General features: G+C 47.2%; 2 long non-coding RNA genes across 2 annotated transcripts in view; both read left to right on the top strand.

Moving 5' to 3' along the window:
- LOC309803983 overlaps nucleotides 1-2,804 on the top strand; it is a 46,353-nt gene extending 43,549 nt beyond the window's left edge. The window contains exon 5 of the long non-coding RNA XR_014294032.1: nucleotides 2,048-2,804. This is a non-coding gene — a long non-coding RNA (uncharacterized lncRNA). The remainder of the gene's footprint in view (nucleotides 1-2,047) is intronic.
- A 5-nt stretch (nucleotides 2,805-2,809) lies between these two features.
- The window catches only part of LOC309803982, a 218,662-nt gene continuing 201,130 nt past the window's right edge, over nucleotides 2,810-20,341 (top strand). Inside the window, exons 1-2 of the long non-coding RNA XR_014294031.1 lie at nucleotides 2,810-3,664; nucleotides 6,579-6,673. This is a non-coding gene — a long non-coding RNA (uncharacterized lncRNA). The remainder of the gene's footprint in view (nucleotides 3,665-6,578; nucleotides 6,674-20,341) is intronic.

Here is a 20,341-nt window from a genome sequence, read left to right as displayed (position 1 = left end):
GAGCTGTTCTTTCCAGTTCATGGATCTGACCATGTCACCTAATAACTTATCTTGGGGACTGAACGACTAGTGACCAGAAGGATAGCAGAAAGCCAAACTGTGGAGAATTGAATTCAAGATGAAAGAGAATTGTTGTCGTTTTAAACGTTGTTTGGTCATAAGTTTATTGTTTTCTACATTAAAAAAGTAATACGACCCACCAGGTGTTACATGCCTGTATGACCTTCGAAGTGGAAGGAAAAAGTTAAGAAAAAAATGTACTAATGGTTAATATAGACAATTTTGAAAATAAAAAAGTAGAAAGTAGAGGGACAACAAGTTGCCAGCCGTTCCACTAGCCAAATCCACTAGCCAAATCAAGCTACTGTCTGCTTTTGGGTGTGGTATAGCTTGGAGGATAAGGGCACAGGCTCTGAATCGGGCAAATCTTGAGTTCAGATCCCTTCTCTCCCTCGTCAGCTGTGGGCAACCATTGCTTCATTATCCTCTTGTAGCTTCCGTTTTCTCCTTGGTTAAGTGAGGATAAAAATAGTTCCTATCTTGCCGTGAAGATTGAATGAGATAAGAAGGTAAAGCAGTTAGCAGGATGCTTGGTGTTAGTTCCTTTTCATCTTGTTCACTTCCTTTCAGTCCTTTCACTGTAAGTAGTGTTTTTGTTTTCACATAGTTGTGATCACACTGTCTATATAATTTTATTTCCTGCAGGTATTTCTTAACATGACAGCCCAAGCGTTTTCCATGCTGTTTTCAACTCCTCATAAACATACATTTTAGTGGTTGTGTAATATCCAATTGAATGGATATATCAGATACATCATAGTTTCATTAACCATTTCTTTATTGTTAGTCATGGGCATTATTCCAGGTTCGTTGTTCGACATAACCTTATGTATGAACACCTTTACGTGTAAAATATCACCCTCCTTCTTCCAATCACTACCAGTTACAACCATTTCCTTGAGGAAAATTCTTAAAAGGGAGATGATAAGGTCAAGCGGCATGAACACTTAAGTTTTTTGACCTATCCTGCCAAATTGGTTCCTGTAAAGTTGGCCTCCACTTATATTTTCAAGGCAATGGATGAGACTCAGGCTGAGGGTCCTAGATTTTGTTACGCAGGGAAGCTGTTGGGGGTGTCAGGGTTGGACACAATCAGTTGGAGTTTTAATGGATGCATCTAGCAGCCATTGGGAGGGTGGATGGCGGTAGGGCCAACATTAGGGGTTACCTGGTGAGACTCTGCACCAGGGCAGTGGTGCCATAACTGTCTGTGAACCTGGCCCTCTCCTCATGGCAACTATTGGTCCTATTTATATGAGAACCTGTGGTCACAGTCTCATAATCCTGCTTTCTTTTTTGTAGGTTCCATACAATTTGTTTATTTATTTTTTCCCTTTAAAAAAATTGAAGTATAGTTGATGTACAATATTATATGTTACAGGTGTATAATAAAGTGATTCACAATTTTTAAAGGTTGTAATCCATTTATAGTTATTATAAAATATTGGCTATATTTCCCATGTTGTACAATATATCCTTATAGCTTATTTTATACATAATAGTTTGTATCTCCTAGTCCCCTACCCCTATATTGGCCCTCCCCCTCCCCTCTCCCCACTGGCAACCACTAGTTTATTCTCTATACCTATGAGTCTGCTTCTTTTCTATTATATTCACTAGTTTGTTGTATATTTTAGATTCCACGTATAAGTGATAGCATATAATTTTTGTCCTTCTCTGTCTGACTTATTTTACTTAGGGTAATACCCTCCAAGTCCAACCATGTTGCCGCAAATGGCAAAATTTCATTCCTTTTTATGGCTGAGTAATATTCCACTGTGTGTAATATATATATGTGTGTGTGTATATATATATACACACATACACTATGTACATATAGTGTGTGATATATATATATCACATCTTTTTTATCCATTCATCTGTTGATGAACACAGGTTGTCTCCATATCTTGGCAATTGTAAATAATGCTGCTATGAACATTGGGGTGCATGTATCTTTTCTAATTTGTATTTTTGTTTTTTTCAGATACATATCCAGAATGGAATTGCTTGGTCATATGGTAGTTCTATTTTTAGTTTCTTGAGAAATCTCCATACTGTTTTCCATGGTGGCTGCACCAGTTTACATTCCCACCAACAGTGTATGAAGGTTCCCTTTTCTCTCACAATCCTGTTTTCTTCGTGTGTTGCTCCACATGTGAATTTATGCCCTTTCAGTCTCGCATAAGTAGCTTCACGTTGTTTTCATCCTCTGTGATCAAAATGACAAGGATTCTTCATCTTTAGGGATCACAGATTAATATAGTGAATTAGTCTGTGAGCCTTGGTGTCACTGCCTGCATTGGCATGTCAATCCTACCACTTATTATCTGTGATCCTGAGCCTCAGTTTCCCAGTCTGGGAAATGGTACCAACCTCATAGGATTAATTGAACAAGGTATTGTATGTTCAGCAAAGTGCTGTGTGTCTGGTATTATTCTTATCTATTTTCCTTTTTCTAAGTTAAAAGACTCTGGTAGAAGGAAACAAATTCAACCTCTAGATTTACCACTTTCCTTTCCTCTAAACCCAGCAAGGGCATCAGGATTAGGGAGCAATACCAGGAAGCCTACCTTGCCAAAATATGTGCCCTTGTGAAACTGTGGGGATGGGAGGGGAGAAGGTTGGGGAGGCCACGGTGATAGGTGACCAACCATCCTGGGATGCAGTACTTTCAGTGCTAAAACCCGGACAGTCCCTGGCAACCTGGGTTGTTGGTCACCCTAGCATGACGGTAGTAGGTGACGGCATCTGGTAAAGTTGTCCAAGGGAGAGAGAACCAGATCCTGGAGTATTTGAGAAGGGTTTGCCATTCCTTTAATTGCTGTTGGGCAAACCCATTTGGAAACTCATTTCACCTGGGAGTGAACTGGCTGCCAGAAATGAGGCCCACCTGTGGTATGGGGTGGGGGAGGGGAGATAATTGCCCTGCCCCCAGGAAGCCGGGCCAGGGCAATTTAATATCGTCTAGATTTGAAGGGTGTGCGTGGAGTGAGCGTGCCTTGGCGTGAAGGCTGCGTGCAGTCCTTGCTTTCCAATCCCGGCTGGTTTTCTGCTCTCATGAAGCCTTCTTTCTTGGCAGAAAGAGGGGTCAGTAGCCCTTAGTGGACGACTGAGTGGACGAGGGTTCGCTCCCGCTTCTGCCCAGGTACCTTCCGATTCTCTGGGTCTCTCTATGAACAGTACCCCCAAGACAGAGGCCGAGGGTGGGGAAAGTGGCCACGCTTAGGCTGCAGGCCAGTGCAGGGGGTGGTCAGTAGTTGGTATTTCCTCTTCCAGCCCTTTCAAAGCATTTTAAAATCGGATTAGCTTTTTGACAAACACTTGAAGGTTTGCTCTCCTCTGAGAGGCTCAAAGGCCTGAGGAAGAGCCTTCATCTGTTTACTTTTCCTTTATGTGGAAACTTACTTGGGCTGTTTCTATAACCAGCTTCCCCTCCCCCTAGACTCCCTCCCCGAAGCTTTGGAGCTGGTGGGAACTCACCAGCCACTAGGGCCCTGGCCCTCCCTCCGTGGTTTTCGGGCCTAATGAACTCTCATGCCTTCCAGGATTGCAGCTTTGAGCAGTAGGACTCGGGCGGCTCAGTCTGCCCGGCATTGGCCTTGTAAGTTTGTTGGGAGTGGAGAAGTGAGCTGAGAAGGGCTGGCCTGTGCACTCTATTGCCCTCCTGCAGGGCAGCCAACAGAAGTGGCATCTTTCCTCCTGGGGGTGGAGAAAGCCAGGAAGACGGGGGTGGGTAGCGGGGTGGGGGGGATGGCGGGAGCAAAGCTGGGCCTGGTTTTAGAGAGCAGAGAGCTGGCCGCATCAGGGCTCCTCTTCCTCTCCCTTTGTTTTTTGCGGTTCGCGGGCCTCTCACTGTTGTGGCCTCTCCCATTGCGGAGCACAGGCTCCGGACGCGCAGGCTCAGCGGCCATGGCTCACGGGCCCAGCCGCTCCGCGGCATGTGAGGTCTTCCTGGACTGGGGCACAAACCCGTGTCCCCTGCATCGGTAGGCGGACTCTCAACCACTGCGCCACCAGGGAAGCCCTCTCCCTTTTTAATTAGCCCCCTGCTGGGGGTCAGGCAATGTGTGTGTTGGGAAGAGCAGGGAGAGGAGGCAGGTGATCGGGTGTGTGCATGGATGTACATAACAGAGAATTCAGGCTGGAGGTGGGTGCTGGAGCTGTGGAAGGGAAGGAGGGCAGGTGGTCAAGATAGACTTCTGTGTTTCATTTTGTTAGTATGTTATATAACAAGTTAAAAGTGCATATTAAGCCAGAGAAGTATCCCCTGTGACCAGTCTGATCACGGCTAGACGAAATACAGGGTCAGGAAGATTCAGGAATGGTTTCCCAGAGGAGGTGGCAGGTAAACTGAGACCAAGAGACAAGTGGGGGTCGCTAGATTTGTACATTCAGTGAAGATTTGGGGAGTGCCTGCTGCATGTCACATATTGCTCTAGAAGCTAGAGAGCTGGAGGTGAGCAAAACACATAGAGACCCTGCCCTCATGGAACTTATAGTTTATAGCCCAGTGGAGGGAGACAGATGAACAGAAAGACCCTATGATGTTGAGTGGTGTTAAAGAAACAGTCCTCTGACACCTGTTGAAGTGGTAGGGAAGCCTTGATTGAAGGCGAGTGCAATAGGGAAAAGATTGAGTTCAACTCTGAGCATGGCAAAGACAGCTGGGGTTTAGAACCAATCAACAGACTGAGGGGGTCAGTGGCTGAGGTAGACATCAAGGGGAGGCGATTCTCGCTAAACCAACTTAACAGGATTGTTGCAGAAGGCAGGCCAAGGACTTAGACATCAAAGATGGGTGATGAGGAACTTGATCGGATCTCAAGGGTAGGGGAAGACTTAGCAGGATTCTTTGCTGAAGGCAGGCCAAGGGCAGGACCTCATTGAGAAGAGGGCTCAGAGGAGCCTGATAAAGTTTGGTCAAGGGGAGAGCCTTTGTGGGGAAATGTGCTGTGAATGAAAATAAAGCAGGTGTGGGGTACAGTGAGGAGAGAGTGATGGGGGTGCTTTTTAGGAGCAAGGCCCCTCTAGGGAGGTAATTTTCAGGCAGAAATTTGTATCTCTTGAGGGAGCCAGAATTTCAAACACCCCAGGAGAAGGTGCTCTGGGTAGAGGAAACAGCAAGTGCAAAGGCCTTGAGGTATGTCTGAGGAATAGCAAGGAGGAGGTAGTTTGTAAGGTCAGAAGAGGGGGTGGGTGAGAGTAGAGAACAAGGGCCTTGGAGGCTGTGATGAGAAGGGGTGAGAGGGCAGGAAGGAAGGAGAATTTGGAGCCAGAGTAAGAGGAAGCCTGCAAGGGGCTCTGGGTTGCACCAGCATAAAAGAGGAGTATGTGCCAAGGAGCACGCTTGGGGGTGGGGGAGGGAAGGCAGCGAGGAGCGTTTCTGAAATCCTAGGTGTACAATGTGGGAAAAACAAAGGAGGTGGCGGGGTGTGGGGTCGGGGCGGGCCTGGTGCAGAGGAGAGGAAGGTGAGGCGCCAAACGGGGAGGGGCAGATCAGGGGGGTCATTTGCCATCTTCTCAGTCAGGGTTTCTCAGTCATTTAAATGAGAGCCTCTGTCCTTGCGTAAAAATCGGGCAATTCAGGGAGGAAGGCCTCTTTAATTTCAAGGAGAACTATAGAAGCCGGAAAGAAGGGTCGGTTGAACTAAAGTTGGAACTCGTCTAGTCCCTCCGGCTGCGCTTCTTGTAAATAGCGCCCTCCCAGTGTTGGAAAGGCATCAGTAGGGACGTTGCAGCTGCTGGGTAACGTCCTTCCTGTTGAGATGCGCAGGACTTGGCTGCGCGTATGCATACGTGTGCCGTGCCTGGAAGCAGGGCGTGAGAGCGCAGGTCAAGGAGTTCAGGCCCCCGAGCCCACTCATTTTACCCTCGGGGGCGGCCCCACTTCCTCTGGGGGCCCTGGCTTCCCTCTGGCGGGTCTTCAGCTAAGAAGTCTGCAGAAGTCATTGGCCAGACTTAGAACAGATCCTTTGTGCCAAAGGGGTTGGTGGTGTGGTGTGGAGGGGTGGGAGCTCCTTGGCTGAACCAGGATGCCCTTCATGAGCCCTGCTGAGCACCGGGATTTTGGGGGGAGAGGGAGAAATGGGATTGGGCGGCCAGGGTAGTTTGGCCACATGTGAGTTAAAAAGCAGATGAAAACCCACAGAGTAACCAGACATTCTTCTCTTTGCATGCAAGATCCTGCCGAATGCTGGAAGAGGAAGGAGTATTTTCTTGCTTTTTAGACATTACATCCTGTGAGGGGAAGATTTGGAACAGATGGGGGCCAGGGGGCCCCATTGTATTTGCTTATTTCCCCCTCCCCTCCTCCCACAACCAGAACTGTGTGTGTGTGTGTGTGTTTTTAAACCTTGAGAAGTTAACTCGGAAAAAAAAAGTCCTGTAGAGTGGGAAAGTAAGATTATCAGGGGTCAGGGAGAAAAATTCACAAGGTTCCAGAAAGAATTTACTTTACCTTGCAAAGCCTTCTTCTAAGTCCAAAGACAGATACTTAACTCAAAATTTCCTTTTAGGTTTAATGGCTCTTCCAGCGACATCTGCATTTATGAGGGGGGAAAGAAAAAGGATCCCTAACAGATGGAGAAAGAGGCCCTCTGGGTAGAGAAAGGTAAGGAGTGTTTCTGAAATCTTAGGCGCACAATGTGGGAAAAACAAAGTGGGTAATGTCTTGTGAGAGCTGCTCAAGTGTTGGCGTGAGTTCCACCCCCACTTGTGTTCTGCTGGATGGGCTGCCTTAGAGAAGACCGTAGGAGAGGTGATGTAAAGTGGTCTGTGATGTATTTGATTGGCTGCGTGGGGTCCCTGGTAGAGTGATGTCCCTGGCATGGCTGTGGGCAGCTGGATGGCTGGTAGGATGTTTTTCCTCAAACCACAGGTGGTCCTTTATGCTGATGAATGTCCAGAGCAGGATTCTCCTTGGGAAGCCGGAAGGGGGCTCTGCCCGTGGGGTCAGATGGCAGTAACTAGTCCGGGTGGACCAGCTGAACTGCCCACTGCTGTTTTATCTGACCCCCCCCCCCCGCCCCGCTGCAGGGAATGTGGGCTGACTGCATGTGAAAAGGAGAGGGCAGGACCCAGAGAGCAGCCTTTGTGTTTTCCTTCTAACTGTCCTTCCTTTCTGGCTCATTGGAGCCTGTGTTGGGCTGGTTTCTTCCTTCTAGGGAGGGGATTGTGTGCTCCAGGGTCTGGTCGAAGAGACAGATTACCAGCTCAGGTTCCCAGTTGCTATGGAGAGCCATGTCTGGGGGTGGAAGGGGCTAGGAAGTTGGGTTCCTCCTCATCCGGTGAGATACATGCAAGTTTCTGCAAGAAAGACACAGCCTAAAAATCACGTGACGAGAGAAATAAGGCCTAGTGCCTAGGTAGGATGGGATCTCCTGTCTTGATTCTCAGTCTTAACTTCTAGCAGTAGACATTATAACTAGATACAGTGCAGCGGGAGCGCTAGGCTCTCCCTCTCTCTGTTGTTAAAATCCCCATAGGCGTTACCTGGTTCTTGGAAAAGATGCTAGAAGCACAGCAGACATTACTTGAGTACTGTTACCTACTGGGCACTGCATTTTGGACTTCAGGGGACATGTCAGTGAATGCAATAAAGGTCCCACTTCCACAGAGCCCAAATGCAAATGTAAGAGCATTTCACTCTGTAGTGACATCACCAGGGTCAGACAAGCATACACACGAGAGACCAAATGAGTTCATTTAGCTGCAGGAATTGAGCACCTGCTCTTTGGGAGACCCTGTGGATGCCCGCAGTGGAGGACAGGACACATCCAGACCCCACCTCCTTGGAGCTGCGGTCTGGTTGGGTATATGGACTTGTAAGAGGTTCTTGAGCTACAGGCTGTGAGCAGTGCTGCAGCAGAGAACCTAAAGGGTGCTGTGGGCCCTTCATGCAGATTTGGGGAATTGGGAACACCTTCCCGGAGAAGTGAATTTCAAGTTAATGCACGAGTAAGAAGGGGTAACTATAGTGTTGACTCTTAGTTGGCCCGGAAGGTCTTCTGGTTCTGACAGCATTTGGTTTTTTTAAAATATATATTTATTTTATTTTTATTTATTTTTGGCTGTGTTGGTTCTCTGTGGGCTGTGCGTGGGCTTTCTCTAGCTGCGGAGAGCGGGGGCTACTCTTGGTTGCGGTACGCAGGCTTCTCATTGCAGTGGCTTCTCTCACTGCGGAGCACCGGCTCTAGAGCGCAGGCCCAGTGGTTGTAGCCCATGGGCTTAGTTGCTCCGCGGCATGTGGGATCTTCCCAGACCTGGGCTCGCACCCATGTCCCCTGCATTGGCAGGTGGATTCTTAACCACTGCGCCACCAGGGAAGCCCCTGACATCATTTTTTATGTACGCTCTTTTTTTAAAAATTATTTTTATTTATTTATTTATTTATTTTAGCTGCGTTGGGTCTCCGTTGCTGCACGCAGGCTTTCTTTAGTTGTGGTGAGTGGGGGCTCCTCTTCATTGTGGTGTGCAGGCTTCTCATCACGGTCCCTTCTCTTGTTGTGAAGCATGGGCTCTAGGTGCACAGGCTTCAGTAGTTGTGGCACGTGGGCTCAGTAGTTCTGGCTCGCGGGCTCTAGAGCGCAGGCTCAGTAGTTGTGGCACATGGGCTTAGTTGCTCCGTAGCATGTGGGATCTTCCCGGACCAGGGATCGAACCTGTGTCCCCTGCATTGGCAGGCAGATTCTTAACCACTGCGCCATCAGGGAAGTCCTAATGTACCCTCTTTTACTCTGAAAAGTGCTTAATTAAGGTGGTGAATTGCATGGCACCCTACTGTGTGCCGAGCAGTGCTGCAAGAGCTCCATGATTAGAATCGTGCTGGCTCATAGTTAAGTACTCAAAACTGAGCTTTTTGCTGGTCACTTACCTCAAGTTAAAGACTAACAGTGGCGAGGTGGTGGGTGTGGAGACTGAGTTTGCCGTGGCTCTAACTTGGGAGATAGTCTCCAGCAGGACCCAGCCCCCTGAATGTCAGTGTGGAGAAGGCAGATAGTGTGGGAGGTCTGGATTAGACTGTTTGCCATCTCACTTGGGTGAAACCCAAAGGCATCATAACCTTGGTCTGTTTGAGGCCCTGCCCTTCTCCCACCTCATCCCCAGCCTCTCCCACCCTTGCTGTGCTCCCTGCATCCTTGGGGCAGCTTGCTGTTCCTCAGACACTCCAAGCTTATTTAGATTTCCGGCCTCTGCTCCGGTAGTTCCTTCTGCCCGGAATGCTCCTCCTCAAGGTAATTGCAAGGTGTATGGCCCTTGCTTGCGGTGAGTCCCTCAGAGGCTTGCCCGGATCCCTTTTTCACAACGGCACCACCCCCTCTGCCTGCCAGGCTGCTCTGTTTTGATTCACGTCATTTCTCACCACCTGATGTATTATGTATATTTACCCAATTTTTGTTTCTTCCCATTAAAATGAAAGCACCACCAGAATAAAGATATCTTGCTCTTGGACGTAACCCCTGTTCCTAGGTATGTAGAGGAAACTTAAGTATACGGTGAACTGTTAAATAAAATAATGAGAAATATAGGATACCTTATGAATATCTTAGATCTTACTTTTATAGGTGAATTTTAAAAATCCCTCTGTAAAAAAAAAATTCTGTGTGTGTGTGTGTGTGTATGTATCAATGATCAGCAATAAAATGAGTGAACTACTTGGTACATGCACCAACATAGATGAATCTCGAGTGCATTCTAAGTGAAAGAAGCCAGACTCAAAAGGCTACGCACTGAAGAACTTCATGATATTCTGGAAATATAACTTCATGATACTCAGTTATAAGGCCATAAAGCAAATCAGTGGTTGCCAGGGGCTGGGAATGGGGGGCGGGGTTGGTACAGAGGAATTTTGAGGGGTATGGAAATGTTCTGTATCTTGATTATGGTGGTGGTCGCACAGCTGCGTGCACTCACTAACATTGGTAGAACTCTACTAAAAAGGGTGAATCTTACTGTAGGTAAGTCATACCTCAGTAAATGTGAGTAAAAAAACCACTTTCTCACCTAGATTTTGATTGTAGTATTCGGGTATTTCTTGTGACTGTTGGCTAAAATTCATTTTGACTGGGTGGCAAAGTAACCCCAGCTCGATGGTGTCATCCATGCTTACCGCTGCCAGTGAATACCTGTGCCAAGAAACTAACTTGTTCTTAAAGTAGAAGAGATTTGTTAAGGTGGAACTCTGTTGGTTTCCTTTCCAGCATCTCCCACTTCCTTCTAGGAAGAGAACACCTTTTCCTGTGTGGCTAGAAGGGACTGACCTTTGCCCTGTGTCCCTAGGACTGGGCTATTGAATGTAGCCAGTTGAGTCCTTCCTGGCACTTCTCTGCCAGAGCTCTTGAGGAAGATGATGTACTTTTGCTGGAATTGGTAGGATGTAAATGTGAGCCTGTTGGTGAATCTTCTTTTTTTTTTAAAGATTTCTTCCACTGAAGGCAATTTATTGATTCTGTTGGTGAATATCTTGCTTGCTGAATGGAGAAAGAAAGACAAATAGAGCCCTGATGTTTGAGCACCTAGATCCGGCCGTGCCTGAAGCCGGATGTGCACTCCGGACAACCCAGTCACATGACTTAATGAATTCCACTCTTCTCCACTTAAGCCATGTCGACTTTGGTGGCTTCTATCAATCATAGCTGAGTTCTGACTCATACGTTGAAAATGAGAAGTTCTTGATCTATGAGGTGAGAGGATAGTAAAAGATTAGACAGTTAACTAAATTAATGAGTTGTGAGAGGAGGTTCTTCTAATTTCTCCGAGCCTTTTTGTTATGGAAGCAGGAGCAGGGACAGAGGCTTGAGATGGGGATGAATGAGGGAGATTGAAGGGTCAGCAGACAGGTATACCCCTGGCCAAATGGGGCTGGGGATGCCAGGGCCCCATGCCCTACCAGCTGGGGGTCCCTGGCTGGCTGAAGAGGGTCTGGAGTCAGTGGGATTGGAGAGAGCTGGACTTTAAGCCAGCTCTGGGCTCCTGCCCTCAATTCCTGAGCCTTGCTTTCCTTCTCATAAACCCGGAGTGCTGCCTGCCTGCCTGCCTGCCTGCTTGCCTTCCTCAGGGTTTGTGAGAGAGGCTCCAAGGAGTTGACAGTCTCTGAAACAATCATGAAAACCATTGACACTCTGTGGCTTCATTTGGTTAAAGGTAGGAGGCTGGACGAGACAAGGACTAGACAGACCCTTGGTGTCTGAGGGACTTGGGCTGTGATCTACCTTCTTTGCGTGAATTGTGGATGACAGATCTTTGGTGAAAGGAGGGCGAGAGGAAGCATGAAAGTAGGGCCCAGGGACTGAGAGTTCCTTAGGGGTCAGCGATGTGCTTGAGGAAGGAGTTTTCTGAAGGGTATGCTGGGCAAGGGGCCTGTGGCAGTTTTCTGGCTGGAGTTGTTTAATGCCTTTTACGTATTAGAAAGAAGGAAAGACGTCTTTTATCCTTTCTGTCTTTTAAAAAATGATGTAGAGTTTTTCCAAATACAAAAGAATCGCTTATTTGTTTAAGGATTTTGAAAATATAGAAAAGTAAACATGAGGAAATAATACCTCCTATGATCATGCTACTTCCAGAGATAACACTGGTAATACTTTCTAAAAAAAATAAATTTATTTATTTATTTTTGGCTGCATTGGGTCTTGCTGCCCACGGGCTTTTCTCTAGTTGCGGCAAGTGGGGGGCTACTCTTCATTGGGGAGCCGTGGCTTCTCTTTGTTGCGGAGCACGGGCTCTAGGTGTATGGGCTTCAGTAGTTGTGGCATGTGGGCTTAGTAGTTGTGGCTCGTGGGCTCTAGAGCGCAGGCTCAGTAGTTGTGGCGCATGGGCTTCAGTTGGTCTGTGGCTTGTGGGATCTTCCCGGACCAGGGCTTGAACCTGTATCCCCTGCATTAGCAGGTAGATTCTTATCCACTGCGCCACCAGGGAAGTCCCCAACCCTGGTAATACTTTTGTAGTTCCTTCCAGTATTTATTTGTGTGCCTACGTGTATTAGCGATGGCTTATATGTAAATTTTGATTCTCCTGTCTATATAGCTTTAGAATTTGTTTTTCACTTAATAGGTAACATAAACATTTTCCTACATCTTTGTGTTTTTGTAGCCTGATTTTTTAGTTTAGTTGTATTTCACCATATAGATGTATCTCTTTTATTGGACAGAAGGTCATTTCCCATTTTTTAGGATGATAAAATATTGTGGTTAAATCTTTAGATGTATTTTTTGGTACACATCCTTGAATAATTTTGTAAGACAGAGCTTTAGAAGTGGAATTATTAGGTCACATGGGCTGTCCACTTAAGAATTTTTGTCCCCGTCTGGCCAGGTTTCCCCTGGTTAAGTCAGGCCACCTTGCCGTCTACTGATGCACCAGGTTTCAGATTTCTCTGATCCCTGGCCCTTGCTGGGTATTGCTAGGTTTTTAGGAACTTGCTAATTGATATGTGGGAAAAGCTTTCTTGTTTTTATTTTAATTATGCCCTTTTCTGGTTACCAGTAAGGCTGCCCATTTTTTTTCCCCATAGAATTAAGTTATTTGTATGTTTTTGTGAATTGCTCTTCACGCCCTTCATTCATTTTCCAGTTGCGGTGCTTGTATTTTTCTTACTGATTTATAATGACTCTGCTTACAGTGAGAATGTTAGCCCTTTGTGGGGATTGATACATTTTTAAGAGTGCAACGAAGTATCTTAATAATGGATCTTTTATCAAGGTTAAGGCAGAAGTCTTGATTCTGGCGGTGGTGATGGTGGAATCTGATGATGTCCACCCGCTTCCCTGCACACAAATCCAGAAACAGAGTATCTTATAATGTCTTAGAGTGCAGCCGGGCTGTTACCTTTATTTCACAGACTGTTAACCTTAGCCTGGAAAGGGGTAACTGGCCCAACCCCACAGAGCCGGCTACAGGCAGAGCAGGGGCTCTGCCCTTGTGCTCAGATGACCGCTTTGCATCGCCTGGGAGGTCTCCATCTCTTCTCCCAGGCTTCCAGACCCTCCTCCTTGGAGGCTTTGGGGCCTAGATGATGCGTATTTTTATACTAGCCACTCTACTAGAAAACAAAATCTGTTCAAAGCCGTGTTACAGGTTTTTCCAGAACTTCCAGCTTTTCAGAATCCACCTGCTTCCCTTGCCCCCAGCACTTATCATTTGAATTTCCCAATCTGCAGCTTCCTTTGTAACCATACGTTCACTGGGTCCAAAGGGACCTTTCCCCCCAGGGATTTGGTTTTCTGGGTCGTGGCTGGGCAGGTGGAGCCCTTCTGCTGACTTGGGGCAGCCCCCCCAAGAGGGCTCCCCCTCCTCACGCATTTCTGCAGGTCTGAGATGGATGTGGACTCTCTTTCCTTCTCTCTCAAAGGTTCTTTCATTTAAATATGTGCATACATTTTTCTCCTGCCGCTCCCCCCCCAAAGAATGAAGTTAGAGGCTTCGTTTGCTAAATTTAGCTCCTGCTGACGCACCATCCCTCACGCTAGCAGTCTCCTCCTGTCTCAGTGTTTCTCTCAGCCTCGCTTGGGGTAGATGAACACCATCACATCCTACATAATGTTTAGCTCTGAGGCATTTCCAGATGGGAAAGAATGTTTCTGTATTTTCGTGTTCTCTGCGTGAATAGATGGTTGGGAAGTGGGGGGCTGGCAGCCAGCCTGTTAGAGGCAAAGATCCACAGGGCGGTGGCAGGAGAACCAGTGCAGTGGTTGTTAGAGGTTTGCTCATGCTGGGCAGGGGAGAGAGGTGGCTCTCAGGAGATCTGGGATGGGATTTGACTGGGACGTGACTGGAGAATTTTCAGGGAGGGGAGGCCCTCCTACTTGAAGCAAGCCTTAGGGCGGTTAAAGAAAAACTTATTCTGACACTCGTTAAAATGATAAAGAAGATTCTATTCAGGGCTATTGCAATAGGAGTACTGCAGTAGTGGGGAGAGATGGAGTCAACTCTGAATACAAAGACAGGTGGGGATTTACCCCCAAGGAACAGGGTGAGGGCCTCAGTGGATGGAAAATTACTAAGAGGTGACATCAAGGGTAGGGGATTCTTGCTAAACTGATCTAACAGGATTCTTGCTAAAGGCAGGCCAAGGACTTGAGACATCAAAGGTAGGGGATTCTCTCTAAACTGACTTAGCAGGATTCTTGCTAAGACTGGGCTATGCAGGCCTGGCAAGGAAGGCCAAGGTCAAGGCCTCATTGAGAAGAGGGCTTGGGGCTCAGAGAAGCCTAAGGACAGTTTGGTCAAGGAGAGAGTCTTTGTCAGTCTGTCCTCTTGTTCAAGGACAGAGGAGACATTCTCCTTTTGAACAATGTAAGTTCATTTCACATTCAGTCACCTTTTGTTCAATAAGGACCAGCTGAACCATCTGTTGGGCTTGGCAGTGGAGGATGTTTGCTAGATGGTGTGAACTATCAGGCATTTAAATGAGGGTGTTCATGATCTGTTGTGGTGATGAGTGTTGAAGTTTTTATCACATTGTAGTCTGGCGTCAGCTTGCAAGGCTTCTTTAGATCTTGGCCGGAAAGGTCAGTCACGACCAGCCTGTACTTCCAATAAGGAACTGGGCAGTCAGGTTGTAGTGCTCAGTGAATCCATGGCAGGAGGGTGGGAGAAAATGGGAAACTAGAAGAATGGAGAATTTGGTAAGGACAGAAAATGTGCAAGATGGCAGGATCCAATACAATTTACAGGGAGGTAACTAAGTAAAAGGTAAAATGTAATTTACCAAGAGGTGAAAAACAGCTCAAAGACAATGAACAGGTCCAGAATTGGATACCCATAAGGGCGTGCTCTAGTTTTTTACTGAAACATAACATTTCTCTCTCCAGTGTCCAATGTTGGTCACTGAGTGGGTGTGTTAATGTCCACATGGAAGTGGCCTGGGGTCAGGCAGGCTGGGGTCAAATCCCTGAACCAGCTGTGAGATGTCGAGCAAATTGGTTGCCTTCCTAGTGTCTGTTTCCTGGGTTAGGAAATAGGATGCAATCATGAGCTAACATTTATTGAGTGTTTCTCATGGGTCAGGTGCTGCTGTAAGCATTTGACATTCTTCACCTCTTTGAATAATTATTGGGTGCAGGTGAATGATCATCTCTTCTACAGAAAAGTAAACCAAGGCTTTAGTAAATCACGTTAACTTGTTCACAGATGATGCTGATGTGCAAGGAGAGATTGGTGCTCGTGTATGTAAAGTGAATTGGGGCACTTACTAGGTGCTGGCAGAGCCCCTGTCTTCTGCCTTCTGGGGGCGGCTCTCCTGTGAAGGACAGAGAGGCTCCGACCCAGCCCTTGGTGGCCACCGGGCAGGACCCAGCTGGGGGAAGTGGCAGGGCAGCTGCAGCCACTAGAGGCTTGCCCGGAGCCGCTTCTCGCCGGCTGTGCGGGCTTGGCTGTGTACCTGCGGGCCTGTATCTCCATTGCTCTTCGTACCTCTGAGGTGGGCGTCTCCCACCCTTCTGTGCAGATGAAATCAAGATTCTCAGAGGGTGACTACCTGCCCAAACACACAAGAAGTGGCAAGGCAGGGATTTGAGCCCAGGTCCGTCTGGCCCAGAGCCCTTGCTCTCTGCTCTGCTGTGCACCGTCAGTGACCAAGGAGGCTGACCCAGGCTAGGGGAGAACCCGTATGGGCAGTGTGGAGGCACTGGGGAAATAGTGGGTAATGGCATGGCCTTTGAAATCAGACAGACTGGGGTTCAGAGTCCTAGCTCTGCGACTTCTTAGCCGTGTGAGCATGAAAAGTGAGTTAAGCTCTCTGACACTTGGTTCCCCTTCTAAAATGAGGGGGTCATAACTACGCAGGAGAGTGTGGGGAGGACATGAGTGAAAGTCTGTACATAAGCATCCAATAAATGGTGGCTGCTGTGTTATGTGGGGCTTGCTGAGCCCTTTTTGATCCTTAGGGAGGGCAGACTCTGGAAGGCAAGCCTCTCAGATGTAGGAGAGGCCTTGGGCTTTACTTACTTGTCTTGGGATGTGTCCCTGGGAGCCATTTATCAGAAATATAGCCACTAAAGTTTGGAACGATAATGGGGGAGACTGGGCCTGGGTACGGTACCGCCAGATCTGTCCAACTCCACTCTTCCTGGCGATGGTCCAATAGGAGAGGCCTGTAGGATATGGTGAGGATTAAATGCTCACGTACATGACACTCTTAGCCTCGTGCTTCACATGTGGGGAGTCCCCCAACTTCTAAATGTGGCTCATTAATTTGTTGATTCCGCAGTGTTTTAGATTCAGAGGTCACAGTGATGAACAAAACAAAGTCCCCACCCTCACGGAGGTCACATTCTAGCGGAGAAGATGGATAATAAACACGTAGGCAAATAGATTTGAATGCAGTATTGGGGAGTGCAGAACAATACAGCAGTGTAAGGGGGACAGAAGTCTTTTGGGGTGACCAGGAAGGTGACATGTGAGCGGAGACCGTAATGAAGCGAGGGCACCAATCATGAGAACGCTGGGGGGCTCATCCCAGGCAGAGGCCCCGAGGTGAGGCTGAACCTGTTACAGAGCGAAGGCCCATAGGAGTGTGGGTGGGGGAGGGGTAGGTGGGAAATGAGGCCAGGGTGGAAGCTACCATATGTCATCAGGCCTTAAATGATTTTAATATGTTTTAAACAATCATTATTTCCAGATTTCCCCAGGCAGGTTTAGCTCTCCTTCCCCGTCTGCATTGTGTGTGTGCACAGCCATTGCAGCAGTGGTCACACGGGGTTGGCTGTTTGACCCCCACCCTATGAGCCCTTTAGACCAGGGACCATTGTCTGTTTTGCTTATACCTAGCACGAAGTACGTGCTTCACACATTTAAAAATGAATTTGAGTGATAATGGGTCCTGTCTTTCAGGGGGTTTCTGTGTGCCAGTCATGATGGTAAGAACTTACATATTTCATCATCCCATTAAGTCTTCCCAGTAGCCTCTCCCCAGGGTGTTGTCCCCATTTTATTTTATTTTTTTAAATTTATTTTTTTAAATTGCCTTCTTTTTAAAAATTAATTCGTTTATTTTTGGCTGCGCTGGGTCTTTGTTGCTGTGCGCCTGCTTTCTCTAGTTGCGGCGAGCAGGAGCCACTCTTCATTGCGGTGCGCGGGCTTCTTATTGCGGTGGCTTCTCTTATTGCAGAGCACGAGCTCTAGGTGCGTGGGCTCAGTAATTGTGGCCTGCAGGTCCTAGAGCACGCAGGCGTCAGTAGTTGTGGCTCACGGGCTCAGTAGTTGTGGTGAACGGGCTTAGTTGCTCTGTGGCATGTGGGATCATCCTGGACTGGGGATCGAACCTGTGTCCCCTGCATTGGCAGGCGGATTCTTAACCCCTGGACCACCAGGGAAGTCCCATGTCCCCATTTTATAGGTAAGGAAATAAGCTCCAAGGCTGGCCTGTGTCCCAAGGAAACACACCTAGTAATCTGCGGAGCTGGGATTTGAAGCCAGGACTGTGTTGAAGCAGCCATGCTTTCAGCTATGACAAAGCCAGGAGCAGTTGTGGTTTCTGCCCTTACCAGGGTTGTGGTGTGCACTGCCGTGGGTCCTGGCATCCCTCAGTGTTCTCGGTCCCTAAGGGGTGACTTTGCATCCCTGTGTGCCTGTGGCATCCTGTGGGGCCGTCCCTCAGCCCTTCTTGCTGCTTCATAATCCACAAATGGAAAAGTGGCACTTAGAGCAAATTTATTCAGGTGGGAGCTGTGTAAGACGTGAAAATAAGGCTTTTGAGCTGCTGCATGTAAACTGGAGTGTAAGTGAAAAGCTTTTTATTTGGTTTCGGAGCCAGACTTCGAGCAGCCAGTGGGGCCGTGTGGTCTGGAAGCGTGCATTACAGGCAGTGGGTCGGAACGAGGGCACTTTGATGGCGAGTAGGGCGAATGGCTCTGGTGCAGCTGGACCAGCCAAGAGGCCAGGATGTCAATAAACGGGACACAGAAAGTCTTTTCCGAAAAGATGGAAGGCGGGGAGGAGAGGAAAGACCGTGCCTCGCTCCTGGCCTATTTGAGAAGGAACATGCTTGAGGTAACACATGTTGGCAGCTTTTACAGCTTCCTCCCACTAATGTGCTGGGCAGGCCCAGAACAGGCCGGTGTTTTATTTTCATGTAACGAAACCCGGTGGATCAGAGGCAGCTCTCCAGCAGCGGCTCGCCTGGGGCCCTGCCCGTAGAGGGAGGCGGGGCGCCTGGGTCCAGGGCAGTGAGATGACCCCGCCCCCCCCCCACGCCCCACCACTGCCTGCTGCCCGTGCGGGCCTCAGGGAGGTGGGGGCGGGATGCGGGGTGGGATGCCCGGCCGCCTCTGGATGCTGGCTTGGCTTGTCGTGGTCCTTCAGTGTGGTCCCCTATGGCCAGTACTGGTGAGGGAGGTGGTGGCGTTGTGAGAAGGTAGCCGTTCTGGAAGGCAGGCAAGCGCTGGTCGACGCTGAGTGTTGAGGGTTAGGACCTGAGTAGGAACCAAAGTGCCGGGAACCTACAGAATGTTCTTTGTGCCTCTGGTTGCTGCTTGCCAAGGCGATTTCCATGACTAGATGTAACTTGCATTTATAATCTCCTCTCTTTGGTAATATGTACATATGTGTGTGAGGTATATTTGGACATGGGATAACATGTGTGGGTAAAAATACATCTCCATTATGTTTTTGATCCACATGGGTGTGTTCTGTAACATTTTTGAGAGCCATGGGCTCGGGGACACTCCCGACTAGCTACTTTGAGACATTAACAAAACAGACTTCCCTTGGATGAGGGTAGGATCTGCTGTTTTGTTTTTGTTACAGGCTCTTTCTCCCAGTTTTTTGTAAAGCATTTTTTAATCCTAAGAACTTTAGATTGATTGATTGATTGATTGATTTTTTTTGCTGTTCGCGGGCCTCTCACTGTTGTGGCCTCTCCCGTTGCGGAGCACAGGCTCCGGACGTGCAGGCTCAGCGGCCATGGCTCACGGGCCCAGCCGCTCCGTGGCATGTGGGATCTTCCCAGACCAGGGCACGAACCCGTGTCCCCTGCATCGGCAGGCGGACTCTCAACCACTGCACCACCAGGGAAGCCCTAGATTTATTTTTAACCTGTATTAATTGTGGGAAAATGAGAATATCAGCAAAAATAAGCTAAAAGTCTTATCATTCAGTGTTATATATAAAATAACTAAAGAACAAGGACCTACTGTATAGCACAGGGAAATATCAATATATTAAATATCTTGTAATAACCTATAATGGAAACGAATCTGAGAAAGAATAGATAGATATATGTGTAACTGAATCACTTGGCTGTGTACCTGAAACACTGTAAATCAACTATACTTCCATTTAAAAAAAAGTCCTATTATTCAGGATGATGGCTGCTGCCACGTTTGGTGTTTGTATGTGCTTCCAGATGCTTTCCTAATGACTACAAATTAATGTGAAATAAAATCTAATTGATGATGGTTCACACTTGAACGTTATTATTTGCCAGCACTTTACATGTGTGCACTGATTTAATCACTCAACTATCCAATGGTTGGTTTTATGATTAAACCTATTGTACAGATGAAGAAGCTGAGGCCCAGAATGGTTAAATACCTTGCTTAAGATACTAAGCTGAGATTTGAACCCAGGCAACCTGGTTCCACAGCCTATGCTTTTAGCTATTCACTACACTATCTTTAAAAAGAACAGGGTAAAACTATCCATACTGACCTGTAACCTGCTTTTTTTCACTTAACATATTATGAACCCATTTTTGTGTCAGTAGTCTTACATCTAGAGCATTATTCAAAATGGCTGTGGTGTGATCTATACATGCTGCAAATGAAATTCTGATTTCCTCTGTGGCCATCTTGGGTAATAATTATTACTGCATTAAAAAATAGCAAACATTGAGGCTCTGAGCCTGGCGCTATGCTAAGAGCTGTATACATATTATCTAATTTAATCTTCATAGTAACTAGGGCTTCTGGCAGAAGAACAAGTTAGGGAGGATCGGGGTAGACTTTCCAGGGTATCTTATTTACATAAAACCTCAAATTTAGATTTTTGACTTTATTTTCAAATAACATTATAGATGCAGTAATATTTTTGTGTTTTTTAATTTTTAAAACATTTGTTATTTTGAAATAGTTTGTTTATTATTTGTTATTTTGTTATTTTGTTTATTAATTTGTTATTTTGAAATAGTTTGACTCAGAGGAGGTTGCAGAATAGTACAGAGAATTGCTGTGTACCCTTCTCCTTGCTTCCCGCAATAATACCTTCTGTAACCATAGTAGACTGTCAAAACCAGAAAATTGACTTTCCTATTAGGTCAGTTTCTATATTTGTTACTAATGTTAAA

The sequence above is a fragment of the Mesoplodon mirus genome (genome assembly GCF_964341445.2).
Source record: "Mesoplodon mirus genome assembly, chromosome: 5".
Classification (NCBI taxonomy): Eukaryota; Metazoa; Chordata; class Mammalia; order Artiodactyla; family Ziphiidae; genus Mesoplodon; species Mesoplodon mirus.
Note: the sequence above shows the minus strand (reverse complement) of the source record. Positions and strands in the feature narration are given on the sequence as shown.